Here is a 26,893-nt window from a genome sequence, read left to right as displayed (position 1 = left end):
ATTAGCCACTGTGCCACTTATCTACCTCTTATTATATTATCCTTTAGATATGGTTATTTATCTACTTTTTGGAAAGCTCTTCTGGCTTATAAACTTCTTGAGAATAAGTCAACAAACATCAATTGAATGTATATTATATATAAGACAATTTACCTAAGGATGTAAAAAGTGAATTGACACATTCCCTTGCCAAAGATTCTTCAATCTAATGGTGAACGAGAGAGGAATGAGACTGCTGTATATGAGTAAACTGGAATACTCATTAGTAAATGCTTTAAGTGCATATGACATGTCAGAGTGAAATGGGAGATTCTAACTGGGGAGATTAGGTGCAGTGTCTTGTTTTATTTTTATATCTTCCTTTGGGACTCTGAAGCTTCAACATAGTCATAATAATATTTTCTTTAGTTTCTTACTTACCTACACAGTTGCACTAAACCTAATTTTAGTAATACTTATTTGTGTTAATCACATACTTCTCTTCTTTTTTAAATCTATCTTTTGCTACTTTCACTGAGAGAAGGGGAGCTAGTCATAGAAAGGTCAAGGGACGATAGGTAGACAGTCCCAGTGCTTTTTCTTGGTATCATTTTGATGTGGGGAGAAATCAAAGAAAGCTTTCAGAACTTGAAATTGCTGAAGTTTGTGGCAAACATGTCATAGTAGGACATGGGCAGTTGTTGGGTAGAATGAGCAGGCATGGTAGATTGCAATTTGAATCATTGAAGGGAATGTTCAAATTGATTAGATCACAAATCTGCTTAAGTTTTTGGTTTTTCTTAAAGGTCTAGTAAAGTGAAGTTGTTTCTAAGTATGTGGTTGATAGTGAAATGTAGTTCTTTGGAATTTGGCCATCTTAATTCTTGTATTGCTGTTATCTGATCAATTATTCCTCTTGAATGCTTAACTGTGGTTCTAACACTTCTATATTAAGCATTTTTCAAAACTGAAAATGTGTCAAATGTATATATTTATCTGTACTCATGTATCAAGAGGTGAAGCTGTGGTATAGTGGATAGAGAGCTAGTCTTAGTGGTCAGAAACACTTGATTTCAAATGTTACCAGTTTCACACATTGCTTGTGTTGGCCTGGATAAGTCACTTAATGTCTAAGGTTAACTCAGGCAGTCTTTTAAGACAGTAAGTTGTTCTGCAACTGATTTTTGTAGAACATTTGCAGATTTGCATTAGGAGAGGAAGTTTATGAAGTTACAAACATGGATTCCCTGTGTATATATGGAGGAAGGTAGAGAGGGGGAGGAGGAAAAGGGAAGAGACAGAGAGGAAATGACTAGCTGATTCCTCCACCCCCCCAAGTTTGCCAGTTTTTAAGTTAACATTTAAGTCATACTTGAAGTTGCAGAACATTTGGGTCTAATTGTAGAATCATTTGACTGTACTGTAAAAAAAGGAAAATAAAATTAATTGTAAAATTTGAATTAGACATTGTATGAAATTAGACAAATATGAATTATATGACAATAACTAGTTTAAGACTGAAATTTTTTATATATGAGAATCATAAAAGACAGTAGAATTAAGGCAAGATAAGGCCCTTAACTATATGAAAAGTACTATCCTAAATGCTAGGGATTCAAATAAAACAAAAAAAGAGAGACAATATTTTCCCTCCAAGAGCTTACATTCTAATGGAGGACCACACACACACACACACACACACACACACACACACACACACACAAGTTGAAAAATGGATAGTAGGAGGGAGGATAAAGATACTCTGTAGGCATGATGATGGTTTTGAAGTACACAGAGTCAGGATTGGAGCTTAGAAGGGAATGAAAATTAATCAGCCTGTGTCTTTCCACAGAATGAAGACCCCAAAAAGAATCCACCAATAGGAAAAGAGGGCAGAGGATATTCAAGGATGAGAAAGATTCAGGATGGTTGGTTGTCGCAAAGTGAAGAGGCCTCGGGAACAGAGGGAAGTTGCAGGATGAGATAGCAGTTTAAGCATGTTTTTAAAGTCCAGAAAATTAGGAGACAGCGTTTGAGGCATGGTTAGATCAAAGACTGGCTTTGGGGTTAGAAAGATGTAGGATCAAGTCTAGGCACTGATCATATTGTGACTATAATAAAGTCATTTAACCTCTCAGAGCTCAGGTAGTTTTCTAAGACTATAAGTTACAGATCATTTTCTGACATATTATGTATTATGGTGACAGTTCCCATTGGCAATTGATGAACTCATGAATCTGGATCAAAAATCTATTTTGTGCTTGAATACCCATAGAATGAATTATATTTACTTCAAAATTTCAAACATCTAAAGATTTTTTTGGTTTTTGTACTCTTTCTATCCATGCATACATAAGGTGTGTGTTGACCATGGATTTGTCTAAATTTGGCTTGTGGAGAGGCATGCATCTCTGGAATTGCATCCATCCCTCTCCAGTGGATACTTTGATTCATTCCTGGAAGGGAGTCCAGGAAACTGGATGCTTTCCTCAGAAAAGTGATAACCAGACTTAGAATTATGTCCCCCTAAATATTGCTGCTCTAGGGGACGTGGTTTTGTTTTTAGGTTCAAGTTGCTTTTCTGCATCACTATCCCTTAAAGAGGAAAGAGTGCTCCAAGCTTATAGCCTTTTTTTTTTAAAATTAATTTATTTATTTAACTTTTAACATTCATTTTAACAAAATTTTGGGTTCCAAATTTTCTCCCCTTTTGTCCCCTCCCCCCCCAAACACCAAGCGTTCTAATTGCCCCTATGACCAATCTGCTCTCTCTTCTATCATCCCTCTCTGCCCTTGTCTCCATCTTCTCTTTTGTCCTGTAGGGCCAGATAACTTTCTGTACCCCTTTACCTGTATTTCTTATTTCCTAGTGGCAGGAACATTACTCGACAGTTGATCCTAACACTTTGAGTTCCAACTTCTTTACCTCCCTCCCTCCCCACCCCTTCCCTTTGGAAGGCAAGCAATTCAATATAGACCAAATCTGCGTAGTTTTGCAAATGACTTCCATAATAGTTGTGTTGTATAAAACTAACTATGTTTCCCTCCATCCTATCCTGTCTCCCATTACTTCTATTCTCTTTTGATCCTGTCCCTCCCCATGAGTACTGACCTCAAATTGCTCCCTCCTCCCCATGTCCCCCCATCCATCATCCCTCCCCCTGCTTATCCCCTTATCCCCCACTTTCCTGTATTGTAAGATAGGTTTTCATACCAAAATGAGTGTGCATTTTATTCCTTCCTTTAGTGGAATGTGATGAGAGTAAGCTTCATGTTTTTCTCTCACCTCCTCTCTTTATCCCTCCACTAATAAGTCTTTTGCTTGCCTCTTTTATGAGAGATAATTTGCCCCATTCCATTTCTCCCTTTCTCCTCCCAATATATTTCTCTCTCACTGCTTGATTTCATTTTTTTAAGATATGAGCCCATCCTCTTCAGTTCCCTCTGTGCACTCTGTCTCTATGTGTATGTGCGTGTGTGCATGTGTGTGTGTATGTGTGTGTGTGTAATCCCACCCAGTACCCAGATACTGAAAAGTTTCAAGAGTTACAAATATTGTCTTTCCATGTAGGAATGTAAACAGTTCAACTTTAGTAAGTCCCTTATGACTTCTCTTTGCTGTTTACCTTTTCATGCTTCTCTTCATTCTTGTGTTTGAAAGTCAAATTTTCTTTTCAGCTCTGGTCTTTTCATCAAGAATGCTTGAAAGTCCTCTATTTCATTGAAAGACCAATTTTTCCCCTGAAGTATTATACTCAGTTTTGCTGGGTAGGTGATTCTTGGTTTTAGTCCTAGTTCCTTTGACTTCTGGAATATCCTATTCCATGCCCTTCGATCCCTTAATGTAGAAGCTGCTAGATCTTGTGTTATCCTGATTGTATTTCCACAATACTTGAATTGTTTCTTTCTAGCTGCTTGCAATATTTTCTCCTTGACCTGGGAACTCTGGAATTTGGCCACAATGTTCCTAGGAGTTTCTCTTTTTGGATCTCTTTCAGGCGGTGTTCTGTGGATTCCTTGAATATTTATTTTGCCCTGTGGTTCTAGAATCTCAGGGCAGTTTTCCTTGATAATTTCATGAAAGATGATGTCTAGGCTCTTTTTTTGATCATGGCTTTCAGGTAGTCCCATAATTTTTAAATTGTCTCTCCTGGATCTATTTTCCAGGTCAGTTGTTTTTCCAATGAGATATTTCACATTATCTTCCATTTTTTCATTCTTTTGGTTTTGTTTTGTGATTTCTTGGTTTCTCATAAAGTCATTAGCCTCCATCTGTTCCATTCTAATTTTGAAAGAACTATTTTCTTCAGTGAGCTTTTGAATCTCCTTTTCCATTTGGCTAATTCTGCTTTTGAAAGCATTCTTCTCCTCATTGGCTTTTTGAACCTCTTTTGCCAATTGAGTTAGCTTATTTTTCAAGGTGTTATTTTCTTCAGCATTTTTTTGGGTCTCCTTTAGCAGGGTGCTGACCTGCTATTCATGCTTTGACTGCATGTCTCTCATTTCTCTTCCCAGTTTTTCCTCCACCTCTCTAACTTGATTTTCAAAATCCTTTTTGAGCTCTTCCATGGCCTGAGCCCATTGAGTGGGCTGGGATATAGAAGCCTTGACTTCTGTGTCTTTGCCTGATGGTAAGCATTGTTCTTCCTCATCAGAAAGGAAGGGAGGAAATGCCTGTTCACCAAGAAAGTAACCTTCTATAGTCTTATTTCTTTTCCCTTTTCTGGGCATTTTCCCAGCCAGTGACTTGACCTCTGAATATTCTCCTCACACCCACCTCGCCTCCTGATCCTCCCAGCCAGCGTTTGGGGTCTGAGATTCAAATGCTGCTTCCAGCCTCAGGGCTTTTGGCGGGGGCAAGGCTGCTATTCAGTGTGAGATTAAGTTCAGGTGCTCAGGTCAAGGCAGGGCGCCTCACAGGCTCTGTTCCCTCAGGGGGTTTATGCCGAGACCTTCAACAATGGATTCAGGCTCCTGCCTGCTTTGGGAGCCCCTGTCTGCTCCCACCTCTGCTTCTGCCTCCCGAGGGGGCCTGAGTTATGGGGGCACCCCACTCCCCTCTCGACCAGCCAAAGAGACCCTCTTACCGACCCCCATCACCTGTGGGTGGAGGGACCCGCGTGGCTGCTGGAGATTCCGTCCCTGAAGCCTGCTTGGATCTGCTCCTCTCGGTGCTGTGGCCGTGGCAGGGCTGTACTTGGCTCCCAGTCCGTGGCGCAAAGGACCTTTTGCGAGAGGTTTGCAGGTCCCTCCGGAACAGAAATCTTCTTTGCTCCAATGTTCTGTGGTCTCTGGTCCTGCAGAATTCGCAGTGAGTTACTATTTACAGATGTTCTATGGGTTGTGGGTTCAGAGCTATGTGTATATGCGTCTTTCTACTTCCCCATCTTGGCTCCGCCCCCCCCAAGCTTATATCCTAAGGGTATATATATCCTATATACCCTTTTCTGCCAAATGCTGGCTATATTAGTGACCATCACATATAGTGAATAGCAAATAAATTCATTTATCCAAGCAGATAGCAAACAAAAATCAGAGGAGATATGAAGATTAGGATCTACTGGCCAATACACAGAGTGAAGAAGCTCTCTCACTGGGAGTTATCTCAGCTCAAATAAGAAAGTCCTCAATCTTAACTCATGTGGAAATTGCCTAGTGTCTTCAGAGAGGCAAGCTGAAATGAAGAAAAGAAGTTTCTTTCTGTCCCATTTTCTTTTCAAAGAGGATCTGGACCCCTGTGTCCCTATTATCTAAACAAGAGGGAAAAAAAGGACTTTCTTTTCCTAAAGTCTTCTGCAACTTGGTTTCTTGGGCAAGCAGGTAGAATCCAATCATCATAATCTTCACCAATGGAGATAGTTTAACTCAGGCTTGAACATAGATACTATTCCAGTCCATTCTCCACACAGTTTCCATATTCATCTTTCTGAAGCTCAGGTCTGAACATGTCATTCCCCTGCTCAGTAGACTGCAGTGACTCCCTACTACCTCTAGGATCAAATATAAACTCCTCTGTTTAGTATTTAAAGCCCTTTATAAGCTGCTGTCAACCAGCGTTTCTGGACTTATGCATGGTATGTGTAACATAATGCTACCTTCATGCTCCCTGAGGTCCAGTCAAACTGCTCTTACTGAGGGAGAGGGAAGGCACTACATTTTCCATATGCATGTCCATGTTCTAGGAAAGTACAGAAGAAGAAATAAACATTTGTATAGAGTCTCCTATGTGCTAGGCACTGTGCTAAGCCCTTTAACAAACATTATGTTATTGATTCTCTCAACAACCTGGCACTGTAGGTGCTGTTATTATCCTCATTTTGCAATTGGAGAAACTGGAGTAAACAAGGGTTAAGTGATCACACAAGTTTGAAAGTGTCTAAGGCCAAAGTTGAACTTAGGTCTTCCCAGTTCGACTTCTGGCTCTATCCAGCTACCTCAATGGCTGTCCCCTATGCTTGGAATTGCATTCTCCTCTCACCTCCAGCTCCTAAATTTCTATTCTTCAACTGAGCTCAACACCTGACTCCTATATGAGGCCTTCTCTGATCCCCCAGGTACGAATGCCTTTGCCCCAAAATCATTATAATTATAGGAATCATGAATCAAAGAATAAGGGTCTAGCGAAGACAGAAAGAGAGAATGAATAGTGAAGAGAATGAAAGAAATTCTTTCTGAAAAGGAGCATACAGAGGGTGTGTGTGTGTGTGTGTGTGTGTGTGTGTGTGTGATGACTGTCTTCTCTAATAGATTGTAAATTCCTTGAGGTCAGGGACTATCACTTTTGTCTTTGTATTCCTAACACCTAGCACAACGACATAGTAGACACTTAATTCTTACTGCTTGTTTGGTGATTGATTTGAAAATTGCTTGACCAAAAATGTTAACCAGCAGCCAGCCTTCTAGTGATGAATATCCTGACCCTTAGCTGTGTTTTATCCTTGAATAATATAGTCCATTGCTGAACCCACACAAAATCTTTCCAGATTAGTAGTGCCTGCTAAAGCTTCAGCTCCACTGACAGTCTTCAAGAACAGACAGTGAGGACACATAGTGTCTAGAAAGAATTTTTAGAGAGCATGTAATCGTAACTCTGTCCTTAAATAGTATTAGCATTTTCAGATTTACAAAAAATTTTCTTCACAACAGCATTGCTTTTTTCTACTTCATAGTATTTAATTTTTCCAGTTACATGTAAAGATAGTTTTCAACATTCACTTTTTTAAAATTTTTTAAATTTTTTTTCAGCATTCACTTTTACAAGATTTTGAGTTCCAAATTTTTTTCTCCCTCTCCTCCTCTGTCCCCAAGATGGCAAGCAATCAGATATAGGCTATGCATATACAGTCATTCTAAATATATTTCTACATACAACAATATTGTTATGAAGGGACTGTTGTTAAATTTTTTTATGTTCCCTGAACCAGTTTCTCTTTATTACTATGATTTGTAAAGGATATGTTTATTCCATTTCCATTTGTTTGTAATATCTTTGTGCCTTAGTACTTGGGCAAATTTGTAAAGATTTCATGTGGTGCTAAGAAATATGTATCTTCCTTTACTGTCCCATTTAAAAGACATTATAAATCTTTTAACTCTAATTTCTCCAGTAATTTGTTTAGTTCATATTTTGTCTTTTGTTTCTGTTAGGTTTATTGAAAACTGAGAAGGGGATATTGAAGTCCCTGTCATTATTGTATTACTATGCTTGTTTTTTTATAGCTCAGATAATGTTTCTTTTATGAATTTGGATGCTAATGCATTTGGAGCATTTAAATTTATTGATGATTTTGGTTTGTTGTAGATGGTTCCTTTCAGCATAATGTAGTTTTCCTAGTTTATTTTTAGTTTTTGGAATATTTGTTTTTGCCTTGTTACGTAGAATGATTCAAACTCCTACTTTTTTGGATTCACTTGATGCATAGGAAATTTTCACTCCCCCCATCCTTGCCCTGCTCCTTCAGTTTTATTTTGTGTATTTATTTTGTGTATTGTGTCTTTGTGTTTCTTGTAAGCAACAGATTGTAGAATTTTGTTTTCTTAGCCAATCTGTCACTCTTTCATTTTATTGGATTGTTTAATCCATTCACATAAAAAGCTATGAGAGTTAGGTTTATATTTTCCTCCATTTGTCTCTAATAGTGGAATTTTTTCAAGTTATGATTTCCCCCCTCTTTTGCTATAGACATAGTACTGTATATTTTTAGTTACTCTAATTTAAATCTTTTTTTTTTTTTAAGGTGACCCTATTCCCACTGGCTCTCTTTGCTTTATCCTCTATCCTCTCTCTAACTCATTGCCCCTTTCCCTTTGGGTTTTGTTTAGTAGTGCTTTATTCCTTCCTGCTTTTATCTAGTTATTTAGTTCTTCCTACTCTTTTTCCATTTTAGTTAGTCAAATAGAGTCTTCTTTCCTCTCCTCCCCTTCAACTAGACCAGTTCATTAGTTTTCTTAATTTAATTTTTGTACTCCTTTTCAGAAAGGATTTCTTTCATTCTCTTCACTAATCATTCTTCTCTAGACCCTTATTCTTTGATTCATGACTCCTATAATTATCTAGTCTCTCTTCTCTATATTCCTCATCTAATTAAAGCTTTCAAGGTATCTCTTCTAGGCTCTCACCTCTAGGAGCTTTCTGTCACTGACTTGTAAGACTTTTTTAAGTGGACTTCCTTTTTCTTTCTGCCTTACTTGCAGAACAGCGCCAATTATTGCAAGTATCAGAGAAGACATTGCCCCATTGTAAGGTCCTTCCCCACTACATTTTTGATTATGCAGCCCACCACTGATCTACACTCTTTCCCCAGATACTCTCTCTTTCACACGCACATGTGCGCGCACACACACCTGCTTTTAAAATCTCTTCCCTTAGTCCATGTCCTCCCACCTCCTAGGTGTCAGTTGTTCTCTAGACATTCTAACTCCTTCCTTCCTAACATGGAATGAGTAGACTTTTCAAATGTGAAATACCCCAGGCCCTACTCAGTGTATGGTCCTTATCTCCTTTCACAGATCATCTTTCTTCACACAGAGAAACATTCATCAGTGGAACATCATCCTTCCACCGAAGTCAGGCCTCCTTCCTTCCCTCTCCCCTTTCCAATCTTTCTCTCTTCCTCCTCACCCACTACCCTATAGGCTCTTCTCTTTCTGTCACATCATACAGGTCACTTTCCCATTATATACTCCTCTTTTTCTTTCCATTTTGTCCCCACTCCTCTTTCTTGTATCCTTCCATGTTGTAGTTCCATAAAAAGGCATTGATTCACTTGTAGACTGGATGTTTCAAATTGTGCCCATAATGTCCCCATCTGCCTTTATCGGATTTCTGCCTTTACCCCTGTCTTACGTACATTTAGAAAGAAGCTTCTTACTGGTCTCTTTGTTATCATTCTGTTGATGTTGCTGTCCTTTTCTGCTGCATTTATGAACTCTTCCTACATTTTTGTTGTTTGGGGTTTCAAGAAGCAAATAATCTCTTCAGTTCTGATTTTCTTTCTAAAAATGTTTCAAACCCTTCTTTATTATTGAATGTCAGTCTTTTTTCATGTGTGGTTAAGCTCAGATTTTCAAGGTAGGTCACCTTGGGCTGCATTTTTGAGCCCCATTTTTTTTTTTTTGAAACACATTATTCCATTTCTCCCTCCATTTTCTATTGGACGCAGAATAGTCTTACATTATTCCAGTGTTCTTTTCTTTGTATTTAAAGGTCTTTCTCCTGATTGCCAAAACTTGTTTCTGATTTGAATGATTAAATTTAACCACTGTGTGCCTTGGAGTTTGAAGCTTTGGGTTTTTTTCTGGAGGTGATCTGTGAATTATTTCAATTAGAATTTCATTTTTTCTATTAAGAAATTCCTGGTAAGTCCTCTTCTATTATTTTCTTTATTATGGTGTTAGGGGTTTTGTTGTTGTTGTTGTTATTGTTTTGTTCTGCCACATTCTTCTGGGAAACCTGTGATCCTAGGCTGTTCATCTGCATCCTGTCTTCAAGATCAGTATGCTTTGTTTACATAGTGAACATATTTTCTTTTAATGTTGGTTTTTGCTTCTCTTCTTCTAGATTGTCCTTCACTTCTGTATATTTGCATTCCTAATCTTTTGTTCTCTGTTTCTTTGGTGAGGCTATTGTGGATTCTAATTTTTCTCTTCTGTTCATTATTTTTTTTGTGTGTATGTAGGCCATTAATTTTGCTCCCGTAATTTTAATTTATTTTTTGAATCATTCAGGAACATGTGTGGTTTCATGTTCTTATGTTCCATAGGCTTTTCTGTCTTATCAAGTGTTAGACCATTTTCCTTTGTTTTGCAGTATTTGTTCATAGGTGTTTGAACTAATTTGCTAGATCTGGAGGCTGTATTTCCTTCTGTTGTTACTGTTTTCAACACTTAGTGTTACAGAATTGGCCTTTCAGGCTCCAAATTCTGTTGATGTTATAGGACTGTTGGTCCAGTGCCAGGCTCAGTTGATACTTCAGGGTTGTCTGCTCTGGCACCAACTCTGACGGTGTTATGGGGTTGTTGGCCTACTTCTGGCTCTGTTAGACCTACCTAGTTGTCTGCCCTGGCAGTTCAAATTGCTTTGCAGCACTAGTACTACAGGATTGTGGCCCCTTTAGGGGCTGTGGCCATATTTCCACAGCCTGGAGCCAGGATCTCTACTGCAGTGGAAAGAGGGAAAGAGACTAGGGTGGGAGGGTGGATTTTATTGTAAGCTTGTGTTGTATCCTTCAATCTGCCTTACTGCCAGTATGCCAGTATTATGCAAGATAGGGAAGGGATGCTGAGTGCTATCAAGGTTAGTAAGCATTGATTCATATTTCAAGGGATTTTAATCTTCTTTTGGAGTCTGGTTATCCTAGACCATTGAGACAGCTGAAGTTGCTTTATTTTTGGCACATAATTTCTGTTTTGGAGTGACTTGAAAGGTCATGGGGATTAGGAAAAATGTCTAGTCCTCCATCTTATTGCTCATGTGACCTGGAAGTGTTAACACTGTTTTCAATATAAAGAAACTGAAGCTCAGAGAGATTAAGTTGCCTAGGCCACACTGCTAATATGCACATTTCAGGTGTAGTGCTCTTTGGAAGTTCATTGCTTTTTCTACTACATAGTATAACCACTGTTGGCCAATAGAACTTAGGTGACTATTCCAGTAACTGGTCTTACATGTTAGAAACAGACCAGTCTTCTAACTCATGTTTAGCATTCTTTCTAATGCACCAAAGATACCTCCCAGATATATGATGCAAATACTTGTAAAATGTGTAAGTTAATATGAAAAGATGATCTTAGAAGTTTAACTTTTATAAATGTGAGTCTTGCAGTCACCCCTACAACTTCAGGTATCATGCTATACAAATAATTTCCAAATCTGTATGCACAGCTTCAATCTTTCCCTGCATTTCCAGCAGCCTACTAGACATCTTATGCTAGGTGGTACAGTGGATAAACTTTTGCACCTGGAGTTAGGAAGACCTGAGTTCGAAGCCCACCTCAGACATTTTACTGGCTATGTGACTAAGCAAGTTACTTAACGGCTGGCTGCCTTAGCTTCCTTACTTGTAAGATGGAAATATTAATAGCACCTCCCTCCCTCCCTCCCTGTGTTGTGATGTTAAAATGATATTTAAATCTTTTGCTGTTTTTTGTCCTTTGTTCTCAAAGAGAGCCTTGGCATCAGGAAGGTAATGTCATGACTTGCAAATGAAATGGATTTAAGTGAGGCAGGGCTATGCAAAGTCAACCAGCCTCACTCTCTCCTCTGGAGCCATTTAGATCCAGTGGCAAATTATAGATCAGGTTGACTTGGAGATGCCCCTGGATGTAGTAGGAGACCTTGGTCTTTTTAAGCTAAGGTCTTTTCCAGGTTAACACAAAGGAAACCTGCTATTGTTAACTGTCCAATGATTTTCCAGTACCTCATTTCATCCCAACATTCAATCTGAACTAAAAGACTTCTCACCCTCCAAAGCCTGGCACAACAGAGATAACTGTTCAGAGACTTCTGGGCTGACCAACAATGTCCAGAGGAAACCTCCTCCTGACCTGCAGGGTCAAAACTTTTATTGTATGTTAGAGAGGAAGATAAATCATAAGAACAATTATATACATGAAAGAATTGGGAGAATTGGTAATGCCATTCTTAAGCTTTACAAACTTTAAAACATTATATAAATACTGACTATAAATACTATCTAGACATTTCCATTAACACCTTAATCTATTCCTATCCAAAACTGATTTTCATCCTTAAAGCTGTCTCTTTTGGTAATTTCCTTATTTTTGTCTATGGTACCATCATTGCAATAGCTTTAGAGCTTTCCAAAGTCTAAAACCTTGGAATCACCTTCACTTATTCCCTCTCCCTCACCCTTCCACCTACATGCAATCACTTGCTAAGTCCTACCAGTTCTAGCTTTGTAATGTCTCATTATTTCTGCCTCACTATCCCTTTGTACCTGGAACAAATTCCTTCATCTCTTCCTTTTCAAATCCTTTTCTTCTTTCAAGGCCAAGCTTGTGCTAACTACTTCCATGAAGCTATCTGAATAGTCTTCCAGTGTCCCATAGCTAAACATGATCTAAACCCATTGCCCCCTCCCCCTCCCCCAATAGCTTAAGCTCTTACAACAAGACATATACTATAACAAAACACAGTAATAACTTCTGAAGTTCAAGCACATCTGCCAAATTGGGGCACTCCTTTCCTCTACTGCCTCCATCCCTGAGAGGATCTCACAAGGTTTAGTATCAAAGGACAGAAGATAAAAATAGAAGGTAGACCATCCCTGACACAGGTATCCTTAGGGGGCTATATACTCTCAGATCAGCTTAGTTTGGGAGGGGGGTGATAGGACTCCTCCCAGCAGCCCTCTTGATCTCAGAGAATCATCCTTACCCCTTATGGCTAACAGAAAAGAAAGTTTCCCAAATTTTCCTGGAGCATTTTTTTCTTGAATTTTTCCTTTGTTGCTATCTCAATCTACTTTGTATCATATTTATTTGTGTGTAAATCTTGTTTCTACTATTAGTAGATAAACTTTTTGAGTAAGAACTATTATTTTTCATTTTGTACATTTATTAAGGTTACAGATTTATTAAAATAATTAGGGTCTCTAGATTACCAAATAAAGTCAAAGTCTTGCCTAACATTCAAACTCTTCTATAATACGATTCCACTCTCCCTTGCCCATCTTATCTCCTACTACTTCTTTTTACATACTACATCCTTCAAACTAAATTGCTCTCATTCTCCTGAACAAATTCTGTGCTTTGTTTTCTATGTTCCCTGACCCACAATTATCCCTCTTTAAATGTTTGAATTCCTTCTCATCCTTAAGGTATTTAATACCTTCTGTTAGCCTTTTCCCCCACACCTCACATAACACTTTGTTTTATACATCTCTAATGTACTTATTTTGTATTGTTACATGTTATAGCTATACATGTTTTTTCCCCTTGCAAATCTTACAAGCTCCATGATGATGGGAAATATCTCATCTGAACATTCTATCTCCCCCAGCATCTGACACTTTGCTTTTCACATAGAAACTTAATGTCTTTTAATGAATTGAATACCAAAAAGAGCACTGGATTTGCAGTCAGGGTAGCATTGATATATTTGTCTTAGAAAATCCAGGAACCAGAAAGGGGAAGAAGCATGGTGGATAGTGGTTGGGTGAAGTAGAGGCAAAAATAGAAGCCTTTGGAATATATATATAATATTCAGCAAGAATAGAAAGAAAAAAATAATGAAGAGTTTGTGAAACAGATCACAAGCTTGTCACAGAGCCATATTATAGTAGAGATGGGGTAGCTAAACATTTATTGGAGCTCAGTCTAAACAGAACTTCTAGTCATTTCTTGATTTGCTTAATAATTTCCTTCTCCTAAAGATGAATGGGATGTGAAAGAACTGGGACACTAATACATCACTGGTGGAACTGTGAAATGGTCCAACTATATTGGAGGGGCCTCTGGAGTTATGCTCAAAGAGTCATAAAATTGTGTATACCCTTTGACCCAGCAATACCACTGTTGGTCTGTTAACCAAGGTGATCAGGGAAAAAGGAAAGAATACACGCACACGCGCACACACACACACACACACACACACATTCTAAAATGTTTATAGCAACAGACACAATTCTTTTTGTGATGGCAAAGAACTAGAAATTGAGGGGATGCCTGTCAATTGGGCAATTTCACCACATTGTGGTATATGAATGTAATTGAATACTACCATACTGTAAGAAATGATGAGCTGGTTGATTTTAGAAAAATGTGAAAGACTTGCATTCTTCATAAAGAATGAAATGAGCCAGAACCAAGGGAACATCATATGTACACTACAATAGTATGTTTCTAAGAATAACTAAGCGATTAAGTTATTCTGGATATTGTAAATATTCAAATCAACTACAAAGGACCTATGATGGAAGATGCTCTCCACCTCCAGAGAAAGAACTGATATATGTGGAAGTATGCATGATATGGTTTTACGTATCTATGTATGTATGTAAGCATACATATATATGTTTACACATATAAATGCATAGTATGATTCTATATACACATGTACGTATATTAAAACAGGTATAAAACAAATATATGAATACATATATGTACATTTGTGTATATATGTAAAACTATACTCTGCATACTTCTATGTATCAGTTCTTCTCTATCAGTTCATATATATGAACATATATATATATGTATTTGTATAGACATAGGCATACACACACAGTGGTGTTAATTGGTAGCCTTCTCTAGTGCAGGATGGAGAGGGAAGGAGGGAGACTGTTTGGAACTTAAAATGTAGCAAGAAGAAAAAATCAAATTTTTTAAAAAAAAGTAGTTGATAAGGCTTTTGTGAATTTTATTAAAATTAAATCCAAATTTCCAAAATTAAGAGGTATATATTTTAATATAAGAAAATCGAAGAAATATGGGCAGATGCATATGAAATAAAGCAGAGTAAAGAAAATAGAACCAGAAGAAACATTATGCCCACTGAGCACAACTATGTAAATACTATAGGGCATGGAGAGATCATCACCCTTGACAGTAATGGATGTTTCCAGCTCTGCTTATATTTCAGGATGCCTGGCTCCTAATCACAAGCATTGTATTTTTTATATGTATTCATTTTATTTAGAAAAAATTAAATTTTAAAAAAGGAAAACAATTCAGATAAAGGAAGAGGAGGGTCAGTAATAAATTGTAATCTGACATATTCCTTTCACATACTTCAGATACATGATAGGTAGGATATTGTGACCTAAAATTCCACAAAGAACATCCTTCTAGAAAAGATAGGAAGCATTTTAAAATATATATGTGTATTTATTTATTTTTAGTTTTCAACATTTACTTTTATAAGATTTTGAGTTCTCAATTTTCCCCCCCTTTCCCATCCCCCTTCCCAAAGTTGGCATGCAATCTGATATAAGTTATACATGTACAATCATATTTAACATATTTCCACATTAGTCATGGCTGTGAAAAAAGAATCAGAACAAAGGGGGAAAACCATGAGAAATAAAAAACAAAAAATAGTATGCTTTGATCTGCATTCAGATTCTATCACTTCTTTCTCTGGTCATGAATAGCATTTTCCATCATGAGTCTTTTTGGAATTGACTTAGATCATTCCATTGCTCAGAAGAGCAAGTCTTAACAAAATCGCACAGTGTTGCTGTTAATTGTGTGCAGTGTTCCCTTGGTTCTGCTCACTCAGCATCAGTTCATGCAAATCTTTCCAGGTTTTTTCTGAAATTCACCTGCTCACCATTTCTTATGGCACAATAGTATTCCATTACATTCGTATACCACAACTTGTTCAGCCATTCCCCAATTGATGGGCATCCCCTCAATTTCCAATTCTTTGCCACCACAAAAAAAGCTGCTATAAATATTTTTGTACATGTGGATCCTTTTCCCTTTTTTAATGATCTCTTTGGGATATAGACCTAATAGCGGTATTGCTGGATCAAAGGATATGCACAGTTTTATGGCCTTTTGGGTATAGTTCCAAATTGCTCTCCAGAATGGTTGGATCAGTTCACAACTCCAACAACAATGTATTAGGGTTCCAGTTTTTCCACATCTTCTCTGACATTTATCATTTTCCTCTTCTGTCATATTAGCCAATCTGATAAGTATAAGGTGGTATCTCAGAGTTGTTTTGATTTGCATTTCTCTAATCAACAGTGATTTAACACATTTTTTCATATGACTATAGATATCTTTAATTTCTTCCTCTGAAAACTCTCTGTTCATATCCTTTGACCATTTATCAATTGGGGGAATGACTTGTATTCTTATAAATTTGATTCAGTTCTCTACATATTTTAGAAATGAGGCCTTCCTACTGGCTATAAAATTTTTTCACTCAGCTTTGTGCTTCCCTTCTAATCTTGGTTGTATTGGCTTTGTGTAAAACCTTTTAATTTAATGTAATCAAAATTATCCATTTTGCATTTCATAATGTTCTCTATCTCTTGTTTGGTCATAAATTCTTCCCTTCTCCATAGATCTGACAGGTAAACTTTTCCTTGCTCTCCTAACTTGCTTACAGTTTCACCTTTTATGTCTAAATGATGTACCAATTTTGACCTTATCTTGGTATATGGTATAAGATATTGGTCTATGCCTAGTTTCTGCCATACTGTTTTCCAATTTTCCCAGCAGTCTTTGTCAAATAGTGAGTTCTTATCCTAGAAACCTGGAATCTTTGGCTTTATCAGTCAGTAGATTACTATAGTCCTTAACTACTGTGTCTTGTGTGTCTAACCTATTCCACTGATCTACTCTTCTTTTTCTTAACCAGTACCAAGTAGTTGTGATGACTGCTGCTTTATAATACAGGTTTAGATCTGGTGCATCTAGGTCACCTTATGAAGCTTTTGAGATTGAAATCATAAAGATATGTAGAAAATAACCTTGATGAAGATGAAAGGAGGATGGGGGAATTGTATATTCATGTATATGTATATTCATGTATATTGTACATGGAGGTATATTTATAAGGAAGTCACCAACCCTATGTTTTTAGAAGGCATACACAGAAGAAGGAAGAAGCAAGCAAAAGTAACAGAGAATGACTACAAAAGTGTGGCATGGTCCTATGGAATAAAGTTGAGAATGCTCTAAGCTCAGAGAAGTTGAGACCAGTAGTAAGTTCAGGACAATAAAAAGGGGTAGGCCTTTTTTTATAGGTTGTGTTTGTAACTGTGTTGAGGAAAAAGGATCCAAGAAGTGATAGGACCTATTTTGGGGATAGATGGGGAAGATAATTGACAACAGAGAGAAGGCATAGCTGTTCAATTTTTTTTTCTGTTTTCTTTTTTAAGAATTATTTTTGGATTGGAATAGACAAAACAAAAGTATGTAAATAGGGAATTGATGTGCACAATAAGTAAAAAAAATAGAGAACACCTAGGTGCTCTTAAGATGAGCTCATGCTTCCTGGCCCAGGTAAACTACAGCCTAAGATACTTGGATAACTTAGTAGATATCATTACTGAGTCACAATCTTTGAAAGACTGTGGAGAACATGGAACATATAGGATTGGAAATGGGCAAATGTATCCCAGTTTTCTTAAGAGAGAAGTTTATAGAAATTTAAAGTAGGCTAGTGAGCTAAACTTTGATTACTGGCAAAGTTCTAAAATTTTAGATTATGAGAGACAGCCAGTATGGCTTCATTCAAATGAGTCTCTTGAACTAGTGGACTTGTAGAAAAGTAAGTGGAAGAACCAATATGGCTTTATCAGGATCATCTCGTACCAGACTAACCTTATTTCCCTTTTTGACAGAGTTACTGAACTGGTAGGACAAAGGAATGCTATAGATATAATTTATTTAGAATTTAAAAAATCTCTAGGTAAAATTTCACAGGATATCCTTTAGAAAAAGATGGAAAGAAATGGGGCTAGGTAGTAGTACAGTTAAATGGATTAAGAATTGTTTGACTGGACCCAAAAAATACTCATCATTGGCTTGAAGTCCACTTAGAAGGAAGACAGCATTGTGCCTGGCCGTGTGCTATTTACCTCCCCAGCTCCCCTTAAAAAAAGTGTGATTTGGATAGTCACTGATGTGCATCCTTGTCAGATAGTCTGAAGACATGGAATTGGAGAGAAAGCCAATGTACTGAATTTAAAAGTCAGGATTCATAAAACCCCAGCACATTGGAACAGTTTAAATAGGTTGAAATTTATTAAGGATAAATGTAAAGTCTTTACATTTTTAAAAGAAATGTTTTTTTAAAAGTTTTTTAAAAATCAACTCTTCATGAGCAAGATGGAAGAAGGCATGGCTAGGCAGCAGATTGTCTGGAAGAATATGGGGATTTTAATAGACTGCAAACTCAATACAAGTTAATATTCTTATATTGCAGGCGAGAGAGTGAATGCAGTCTTGGTCTGCATTAAAAGACGCATAACTTGCAGGCATTTCTTTCATAAGTGATCCTGCTATATTTTTGACCTGGAATGTTCTGTTCAGTTCTGAATGTCATGTTTTAGGAAAGACATTAACAGGTTATAGATTGTCCAGAGAAGGGCAGTCAGGATGGTGAACCATCTAAAGATCATGCTACATGAGAACTGATTGGAGAAACTGATGATGTTTATCTTGGAGGTGAGAAGATTTAGGAAGAACATAAAAGTTTTCTTTTAAGTATGTGAAAGATTGTTCTGTGGAAGAAAGATTATATTGACTTACTCTACTTTTCCCTATGGGACAAAAGTAGAATCAATGTGTAGAAACTACAACAGGCAAATCTCGGTTTGATGTAAAGAAAGAAACTCAATAACAGCTATTAATTAGAGACTTTAAAGGAAAGATTGGATGGTCATGTCTGGTATGTCATGGAAGGGACTTTTTTCAACTGTGGGTTTGACCAGAGGGTTATTAAGGTCTTTTTCCATTTTAAATTTTTTCTGCTGATTTGGGTCAAGTCCATTTAGCCTCTCTGGGCCTAAGCATATGCTATGTTACCTGTAGGGCCGAATATGTAAAGTTATGAGTCAGTTGTGCATCTACATAAAAACTTTAGACCTTTTTTTCTTGTTGAGTTTTTTTTTGTTTGTTTGAGTCTTTTCAGTTCTGTTGAAGTTGGAAGTAATTGGCATTCTAAAGTTATTTCCTGCTTACTTATAGCACCATAGGTTTAGATATGAAAAGGACCTTGAATGTGAGCTATCAACTCCCTCGTTTTATAGAGGGGGAAACTAAGACTCGGAGAAGATAAGTGACTTCCCCATGGTTACATAGGTACTTAAGGCCAGAGTCAGTTTTCAAGCATACTTCTGCTGACTCCGAATCTAGTGTTATTTCTAAGATCCTTTTTAGAATTGTAACATTTTATTGATGTCTCAGACTTATTTTCTTGTTCAATAACCATTTGGAAAGCAGGGCACTTTCACTTTCATTTCCTTTCTAAACTTCATGGGGTCTTTTTCTCTACTTTTCTTCTGTCACAGGTTGTGATTTACTTAGGGTTCATACTTCATCATGTGAACAGTTCGAATTAAAATTCTAAACTCCAGGCACAATATTATACATTTTTTTCCTGCAAGTTATTTTGTAAATCAAACATAAAAAATGAAACTTTTGGACAGCTAGTTAAAGTTGCTTACTTGGAAGAGTGATCAAATCAACAAAATTAATGGAGTCAGGCATAGCATGGTCAATTGTTTTTTGAAAGTGTGAGAAATCAAAATCAATATAGCATTCATTAATGAAGGGCAGGCACCCCCAGTGATACAATGATGATCACACAAGAATGAGATAATCAAGAAGCCTTCATAACCATCCAGCATTCAATACTAAGCACTGTGCCACCAAAACCATATACAGAAAAGAAAGATCCCAGGCACTATAACTGAGTAGGAGCCAAATGCTTACTTGGTGTAGAAGATATTTTCCAACTGTACATTAGCATCACTAGCCAACTGAGGACACTGGAAAGAAGATTATGTGCCTTGAGTCCCAGTCACCAGATATTGTACCAGGTACTTGATGATCATTGTTTTATCGTTTTATCCACTTTTGAAGGGCAACACGATGATACTTCTCCCTCCATCTGGATGCCAGGAATATCTGTTCAAACGGTACTTCCTTCCCTATGGCAAGAAAAGACCTTACCAAGGGTACAGAGGAAAGACCACTGGTTTTATAGTTGGGAGACTTGGGTTCAAATCCTACCTCATCACTACCTGTGTGACTTCAGGAAAATTACATTGTTACAAGTTACCTTGGGTATCCATCTTTTCTCAGTGGATGAGGGAGTTGGATGGAGTAGATGACCTCCAAGGTATCATCCATACCATTAAATCTGTGATCCTTTGATCTAATCTCCCACAATCTCTTCTTCAAATACCTGTGATTCAGAGCCCTTGGCTGCCAAGGTAAAAATCCTCTTCCCCAGCTACCACACCCTTTTCCCATTCTTACCAGTCTTAGTCCTACTCCTCTTTATTCCTCTGGTTCTGTTGTGCCCTCTGGAATTTCCCTTTTGCTGTTAACAATTTAACTGATTGTTAAATTCAGTGGATTTATTTTAATCTTGTAGTTTTTTACTTTACAGTTTTTGACACTGTTGAACACTCTTTCCTCCTAGACAGCCTTTCCTTCCTTGGCTTTCTTTGTATTATTGCTCTCTCCTGGTTCTCCTCATTTATGACCCCTCCTTCATTCTCTTTTGGTGGGTCATTGCCTATGTATGCTGTCATTAGTTTTCTTTCATTCAGATCTGTGATTTCATCACTGTAGGGGAGACCTGGTGAGTAAACTTCCTTCACCAAAACAGATTGATAACTCACAGTTTGAAGGATAGACATGATTTCATAGTTCATTTAGTTCAACTCTCTATTTTACATGTGAGTGGATAAGCATCTTATTCACTGAATACTGTAAATTTTTAATTTTTTACCTGGAAAAGAACATTCCCATCTACACAGCAGAACAGAAAAAGGATTTCATATGAAACCATAAATCTCCATTTCAAACTGCTTGCTTTTTAAATATATGTATGTATATATATATATATATATATATATATATATATATACATAGCATTCAAATCTATCCTGCTTGTGTGTTTCCTTCGAATTGTCTTCTGTTCTGTGCATTTCATTTATTTTTCAAACTTAATTTTGTCTTTTTAAATGAACAAAAGTTGATTTTTTTCCTCCTACTTTCCACCTTTGTTTTCTCCCCACCTCATCAGGGAAAAAAAGGAAAAAGAAAAATGAACCCCCTGTAACACAGATAATCAAGCAAAACAAATTCCCACAATTGCCATGCTTGAAAATATATGTGTTAGTCCACACCAGAGGTCCATTACTTCTCTGTCATGAAATGGGTATCATGCTTTATAATCTATTTTCTGGAATGATGGTTAGTTTTTGAGTTGATCCAAATTTCTTAAACCTTTCACAGTTGTTTTTCATTGCAATGTTGTTTTGTAAATTATTTTCCTGATTCTGCTCATCTTACTGTATATCAACCAGCACGGTAGTGTTCCATTATGTTCATACAGCGTAAGTTATTTAATTGTTCCCCAGTTCTTTGCCAGCACAAAAGAGCTCCTACAAATACTTTTGCATATTGGGTCCTTTTACGTTTTCGTCCTTTTGGAGCATAGGCCCAGTAGTGGTATCACTAGATCAAAAGGTATGCACAGTCTATTAATTATCTGTGTACAGTTCCAAATTGCTTTCCAGAATGGCTGGACCAGTAGACAACCCACCAGTAGCACATTAATGTGTCACAGCTGCTCCAGTATTTGTCATTTTCTTTTCTTGTCTATTTTGCCATTCTGATAGATGGGAGGAAGAATATCAGAGTTGTTTGAATTTGCAGTTTTCTAATTATGCATGATTAAGAGCATTTTTCCAAATGATTATTTCATGGTGGATTTTTTTCCCTGTGAATACCTGTTTATATCTTTTGCCCATTTAGCAATTGGAAAATGACTCTTGTTATTATAAATTTGGATCATTTCCTTGTATACCTTGGACATGAAAGCCTTATCAGAGAAACTTGCTTCAGAGATTTTCCCTGCTAGTTATCTGTCCCTCTTCTGATTTCAGCTCCATTGGTTTTGTTAGTGCATAAACTTTTAAAATTATGTCTAATTCCCAATCCAGTAAAAACAAAAGTTCAAAAGCCTAATTTAAGCATCCATGTTTTGTCAACTGAAAAATACAAGTGAATGGCTATGATGAATATTCAGGTTTTTAGAGATAATTAGCAAATATATATACATAATTTTAGGTGATTTTGAGGAAAACCAAATAATGTCAGCACTATTGAATTGAACATTGCATTGAACATCTGTTATTTGGCATAAATAAATGTAGAGTGAAAGGTATTTGATCTTTTTATAACTATAGAAATAATTTCCTAGTTTTTTTATTAAAAATTTAAATAAGTTTTTATTGATGTTTTCTCTTTTTTAAAATATCATTGTATTTATTCCCAGTATCCTTCCCACTTTCCTCCTAGAGAGCCATCTCATATAACAACTAGTATTTTTTAAAGGGAGAAAAAAAATCAGTGCAACTAATCAATACACTGAAAAGTCATGTGCTATGTGTAATACCCTATGGACCTCCCAACTCCATGAAAAGATATTTTGAGGGTGTCCTCTCAACAGTATGGCAGATGGTAGTGGCAGGTGGGCTTCATGAGTTTAGGGTAGACATCAATTCATTGATTTTGTTTTTTTAATTTTTTATCTTTTGTATTTCAAGTCTTCTAGCCCATGCAGATAGCTGAAGTTGTTTTTATCCATTGGTCTGTAATTTATGTTTTGGAGAGGTTTCCAAGGTCATGGGCAGCAAAGAAAATATCTAGTTCTCTTTCTTGTTAATCATGTAACCCAGATCATGTGCCCCTACTTGTTTTCTTATTTAAGATCTTTCTTTTTGTTTTTAGATTTGACAGTCTTTAGTACAGTCTTCTTTCTCCCAGGGATGCTTTAAAATGGTGTCTTGATTTCCTCCTCTATAAAACATGTGGGTTGGCTTGAATAATCTTTAGAGTCCTTTCAATCCCTAAAATTGTATGGTGCTTTTCTGGTTAAAGAATGCACCTGATAAATTGCCTCACAAAGCAAAGAGATTTTAATATTTCTCATATTATTGGTTTGGGCAGTTAAATTTTTGAAATCTTGAAGGAAAACTCAGATACTCTGAACTCAGAGATCAGTAGGCACTGAAATAATATGCTGTCATTGTACTGGTTGGTAATTAATCTCAGAGCTAACAGATGTCTCATTTGTAATTCAGATTTACCTGAGCCTGAAGGATAGATGCTTTTAATAGAGACTTTATGTATAGTTCCCAAAGGGCCAGAGAAATGCTAATAATGGTAAAAGGTTTGTGAGCAGTTCAGCAATCCAGGATGTGACACGCAAGGAAAGTGCTTGATGATGCTGTTTAAGCTGCTAGGAGCTCAGTATCATAGACTGAAGGTCTAGGGTGTGACTTAGGTGTTGGACCATAACTAAGTGTAGGTACATGAGACAAATGTTTCTTTTAAATTGCATAAATATGAAAAGTATTGAGTTAGTGAAGGAAGGGAAGGTGCAAAGTATAGCTTGAGGGGGGTGGCAGAAGTAGGAGAATATTTTTTGACTGGGGGGAAGTAGGCAGAGATGATACAAAGATTGAACATAGGAAGGAGTGGGAATGATGAATAGAACAGTCTCACTGGGCGTTATAGTCTGGACTGGCTACCAGTGTGATTACATTTCATTATTACCAGTAACAAGAAGCTTACAGTTCTGTGTAGGGGTGTCAGAATATTGCTGCTTTTATCAACAAGGCCCAGGGTGACATTAAAAAGCAGAATGGTTAAAAGTGTCAGATATTTAGGTTTTGCTTTGATGATGATGAGTGATGACTTGCAGATCTTTTAGAAGTTTGTATTGTGAGCAGAATGATAAATAGGACCTTGAAAGTTTCCAAGCATTTTTGTCAGTAGTTAATATATTTACTATAGTTATCTTTCCACTTCCCCAGTGATTAAAGGTGTGGCATCCCCACAATTGGGAAAATCTGTGTAAAAGTTTTTGGCCTTCCCTTTATACTAGAGAAGAAGTCTGAATTTTTTCTCTTTCTTTTGTGCAGCATTGTTATTATACAATACTATACATATTTTTAATGCATTTCTGAGTTTCTAAACTTTCTGTGTCATCTGTGGCTTCTGCAAAACTCCCCCAAAATTCCTATTTAATCTCTTATGCTGACCTGAAGCAATGGGGAAAGTTGTGACATAGAAGGGATAACTGTAGTTCTACATTGCTTCACTGTTGATCTTAATAGTAGCAACTTTAAGAGGTATATTAATACTTCAGTGGGTTGTAAGTCCCTACTTAGTCTTTCCTTGATTATAATTTATTTTAAGGCCAACTTTACTTTAGACCATTGGTTAGTAGGCCTGTACTGCTATATAAGATTTCACTTATTGAGGTCCTTAATACAGTTTCATTAATTGTGATGCTTATTTTTAGCAACTGTAACAAAGCAGTTGTGCTGAGATAGTGAAAATACTCACTTAAGGATTAGTATTTGCATAGAAAGCTAGTGAGAAATTTGGAGATATTCAACAGAACAGTGTTGAGAATTTTCCAACTATTGAAAATAGTTGAGTTTCTTAGCAACATTCATATACTGTTTTCATTAAAGTTGAAAAAATACCGGGTCCGGTGAAAAGTGAGTCTTTTATATTTATATAATTTGAAGGCACTGATGTAGTTTTAGTTCAGAAGAAGGTAATAGCTTTTAATAATAGACTTAAGTAAAGTCTACATTTTATCTCCTCAAATCTTCATATTTAGAACAGTTAGAATATGAATATGCATTTCAGGATAGACTGTTGAAGAATTAATACTATGCTATATGTTAGGATAAACCACGTTATGAAGATTATTTGGTCCTTGAAAACTGTGAATATGATCCTTTTTTTAGGTTTTTATACTTTGCTTAGTGGAATAATTAAGCACAGTAGACCTTTAATAAATGTTTGAATTGAATGACAATCTCATTTCTTAAAAATTCTGTTCCTATTCTTGTTAAAAAGTAGAGTATTACTTACCATATTGTTTATTGTCTGGCACACTGAAACAAAGAACTATTGTCCTCTATTTTTGTTTTTTGTTACTATATAACTTCACACTTAATTGATCCTTTCCTTATAGGTATACACTGTATATCTAGTTTTCTTGCCTAAGTGGCAATCCACCAGCAAAATTAAAATATTCTTTATTTATATGTACTTTACATATGTAAAGCTTCAGTAGTATCCATTCACTACTTAGCTAATTAAGGTAGGTAATAGCTAATTGTACCCTTCACTCACTAAGGAACAAACTAAAAAAAAAAAATATAAATAGAATGATTCCCTTCACCTCAAAAATGATAATTTAATCTGATAGTTTGGGTGAAATCCTCCCACTCTCCAAGATATTTTGACCATATAACTCTTTTTTTTTTTTGTAGGCTCTACAGATAGACTTTTACTCATAAGGCTAAAGTTAATAGTATGATTAGCCTCAGGAGACATAGGCTTGAATATCATCCCTGTCATTAGGTGTTACTTTAGCCATGTTGAATTGTTTCATCATGGAGAAAAGGGCATTTAAAAAAAAGAATTTTCAAGGACTAATATTCATTATAATCAAGATAGGTTTCTCCTGACCCATCAGGAGGTGGTCATATTTGAGAATTTCTAAGAAGACCTTCTTGTTCATTTGAAAAAACCTTAGGAAATTTAAAATTTTACCATAAAAGTTCAAAACAACTGAACTCCTCATTTGTCCTCTAGAAGTCTTGTAATTATAATTAAGAGCTCTAGTATATTTACATCTTCCATAGAAATGTGCTAAAGTTTTACCTCAGATTATATTTGTAAAGTACCATTAAACCAAAAGTAAAAAAATTATTAGCTAATAAAGTATTCTCTTAAAGAGTTCTCTGAGGTACTAAGAGCATAAGTGGATTACCCTGGGTCATATTGCCAGTAGGTATCTGAAATTGGACTTGAAGAACCCTTGGCCTTCTGATTCCATTCAAGGCTCTTTATCTCTTGTGCCTGGCTATACAATAGTTGCCCTTTGTTTTGTTAGAAGGTATTACTCAGAGTTCATTATAGCATTGAAATCATAGGTCTTGACACCACCTCCCTCCTCCCCACAAAAGTCATTTTGTATAGATCAGTTCTTGATCTAAAAAGTTGTTAAAAATCCTAAATATGTAACTGAAATGAGTATTTAATAGTTGCAGATAAACTTTGCTAATGTAATTCTAAGTAGTGTGTGGAAGACAGCATTATTTACCATAGAAAAGGGTTATTTCAATGAAAATATTAAAAATTCTCTTTTAATAAGGTATCTCCCATGCAAATGAGAAAATTATACAAGATGTTTTGAAAGATATAATAACAAAGATAATTTTGTTCATTGACATTTTGATTGTTAATGTAATATTATAAGTAATAATAAGTAATGCATAAAGCAGTGACCATTAAGTGACAGTGTCAATCAACAAGTATTTATTGAACTCTAGTGCACACTAGTGCACTCTCGTGTACCAAGCACTATGCTAAGCATGGGGAATGGAAAGAAAGGCAAAAATATGGTCCTTGCCCTCTAGCAACTTATATTCTGAATAGCTGAGGCAATGCACAAAATGACTGTGTTATGAACAAGATACATAAAGCATAAAGGGAAGGTAAGCTCCAAGAGAAGGCACTAACAGGGGGCTGACTGGGAAAAACTTCCTACATAGAGTGCAGCTAAATCTTCAAGATACCAACGAAGCTGAGGTGGAGGTTAGGGGACAGAGCATTCCATGGATGGAGGACTATCTTTACAGAGGCAAAGAAAGATCTAGGA

General features: G+C 36.5%; 1 protein-coding gene across 15 annotated transcripts in view; it reads left to right on the top strand.

Moving 5' to 3' along the window:
- Positions 1 to 26,893, top strand: part of FNBP1 (formin binding protein 1) — a 181,128-nt gene that overhangs the window by 11,371 nt on the left and 142,864 nt on the right. The window contains exon 1 of one of the 15 annotated variants that reach the window (XM_072632704.1): positions 20,264 to 20,399. The exons of the other annotated variants lie outside the window; for them this stretch is intronic. The gene's annotated coding sequence lies outside the window, so the exon portion shown is untranslated. Of the gene's footprint in view, positions 1 to 20,263; positions 20,400 to 26,893 lie in introns of those variants that run through there. 15 annotated transcript variants of the gene reach the window in all.

Source organism: Notamacropus eugenii, chromosome 1, assembly GCF_028372415.1.
Source record: "Notamacropus eugenii isolate mMacEug1 chromosome 1, mMacEug1.pri_v2, whole genome shotgun sequence".
In the NCBI taxonomy this organism is placed as follows: domain Eukaryota; kingdom Metazoa; phylum Chordata; class Mammalia; order Diprotodontia; family Macropodidae; genus Notamacropus; species Notamacropus eugenii.
Note: the sequence above shows the minus strand (reverse complement) of the source record. Positions and strands in the feature narration are given on the sequence as shown.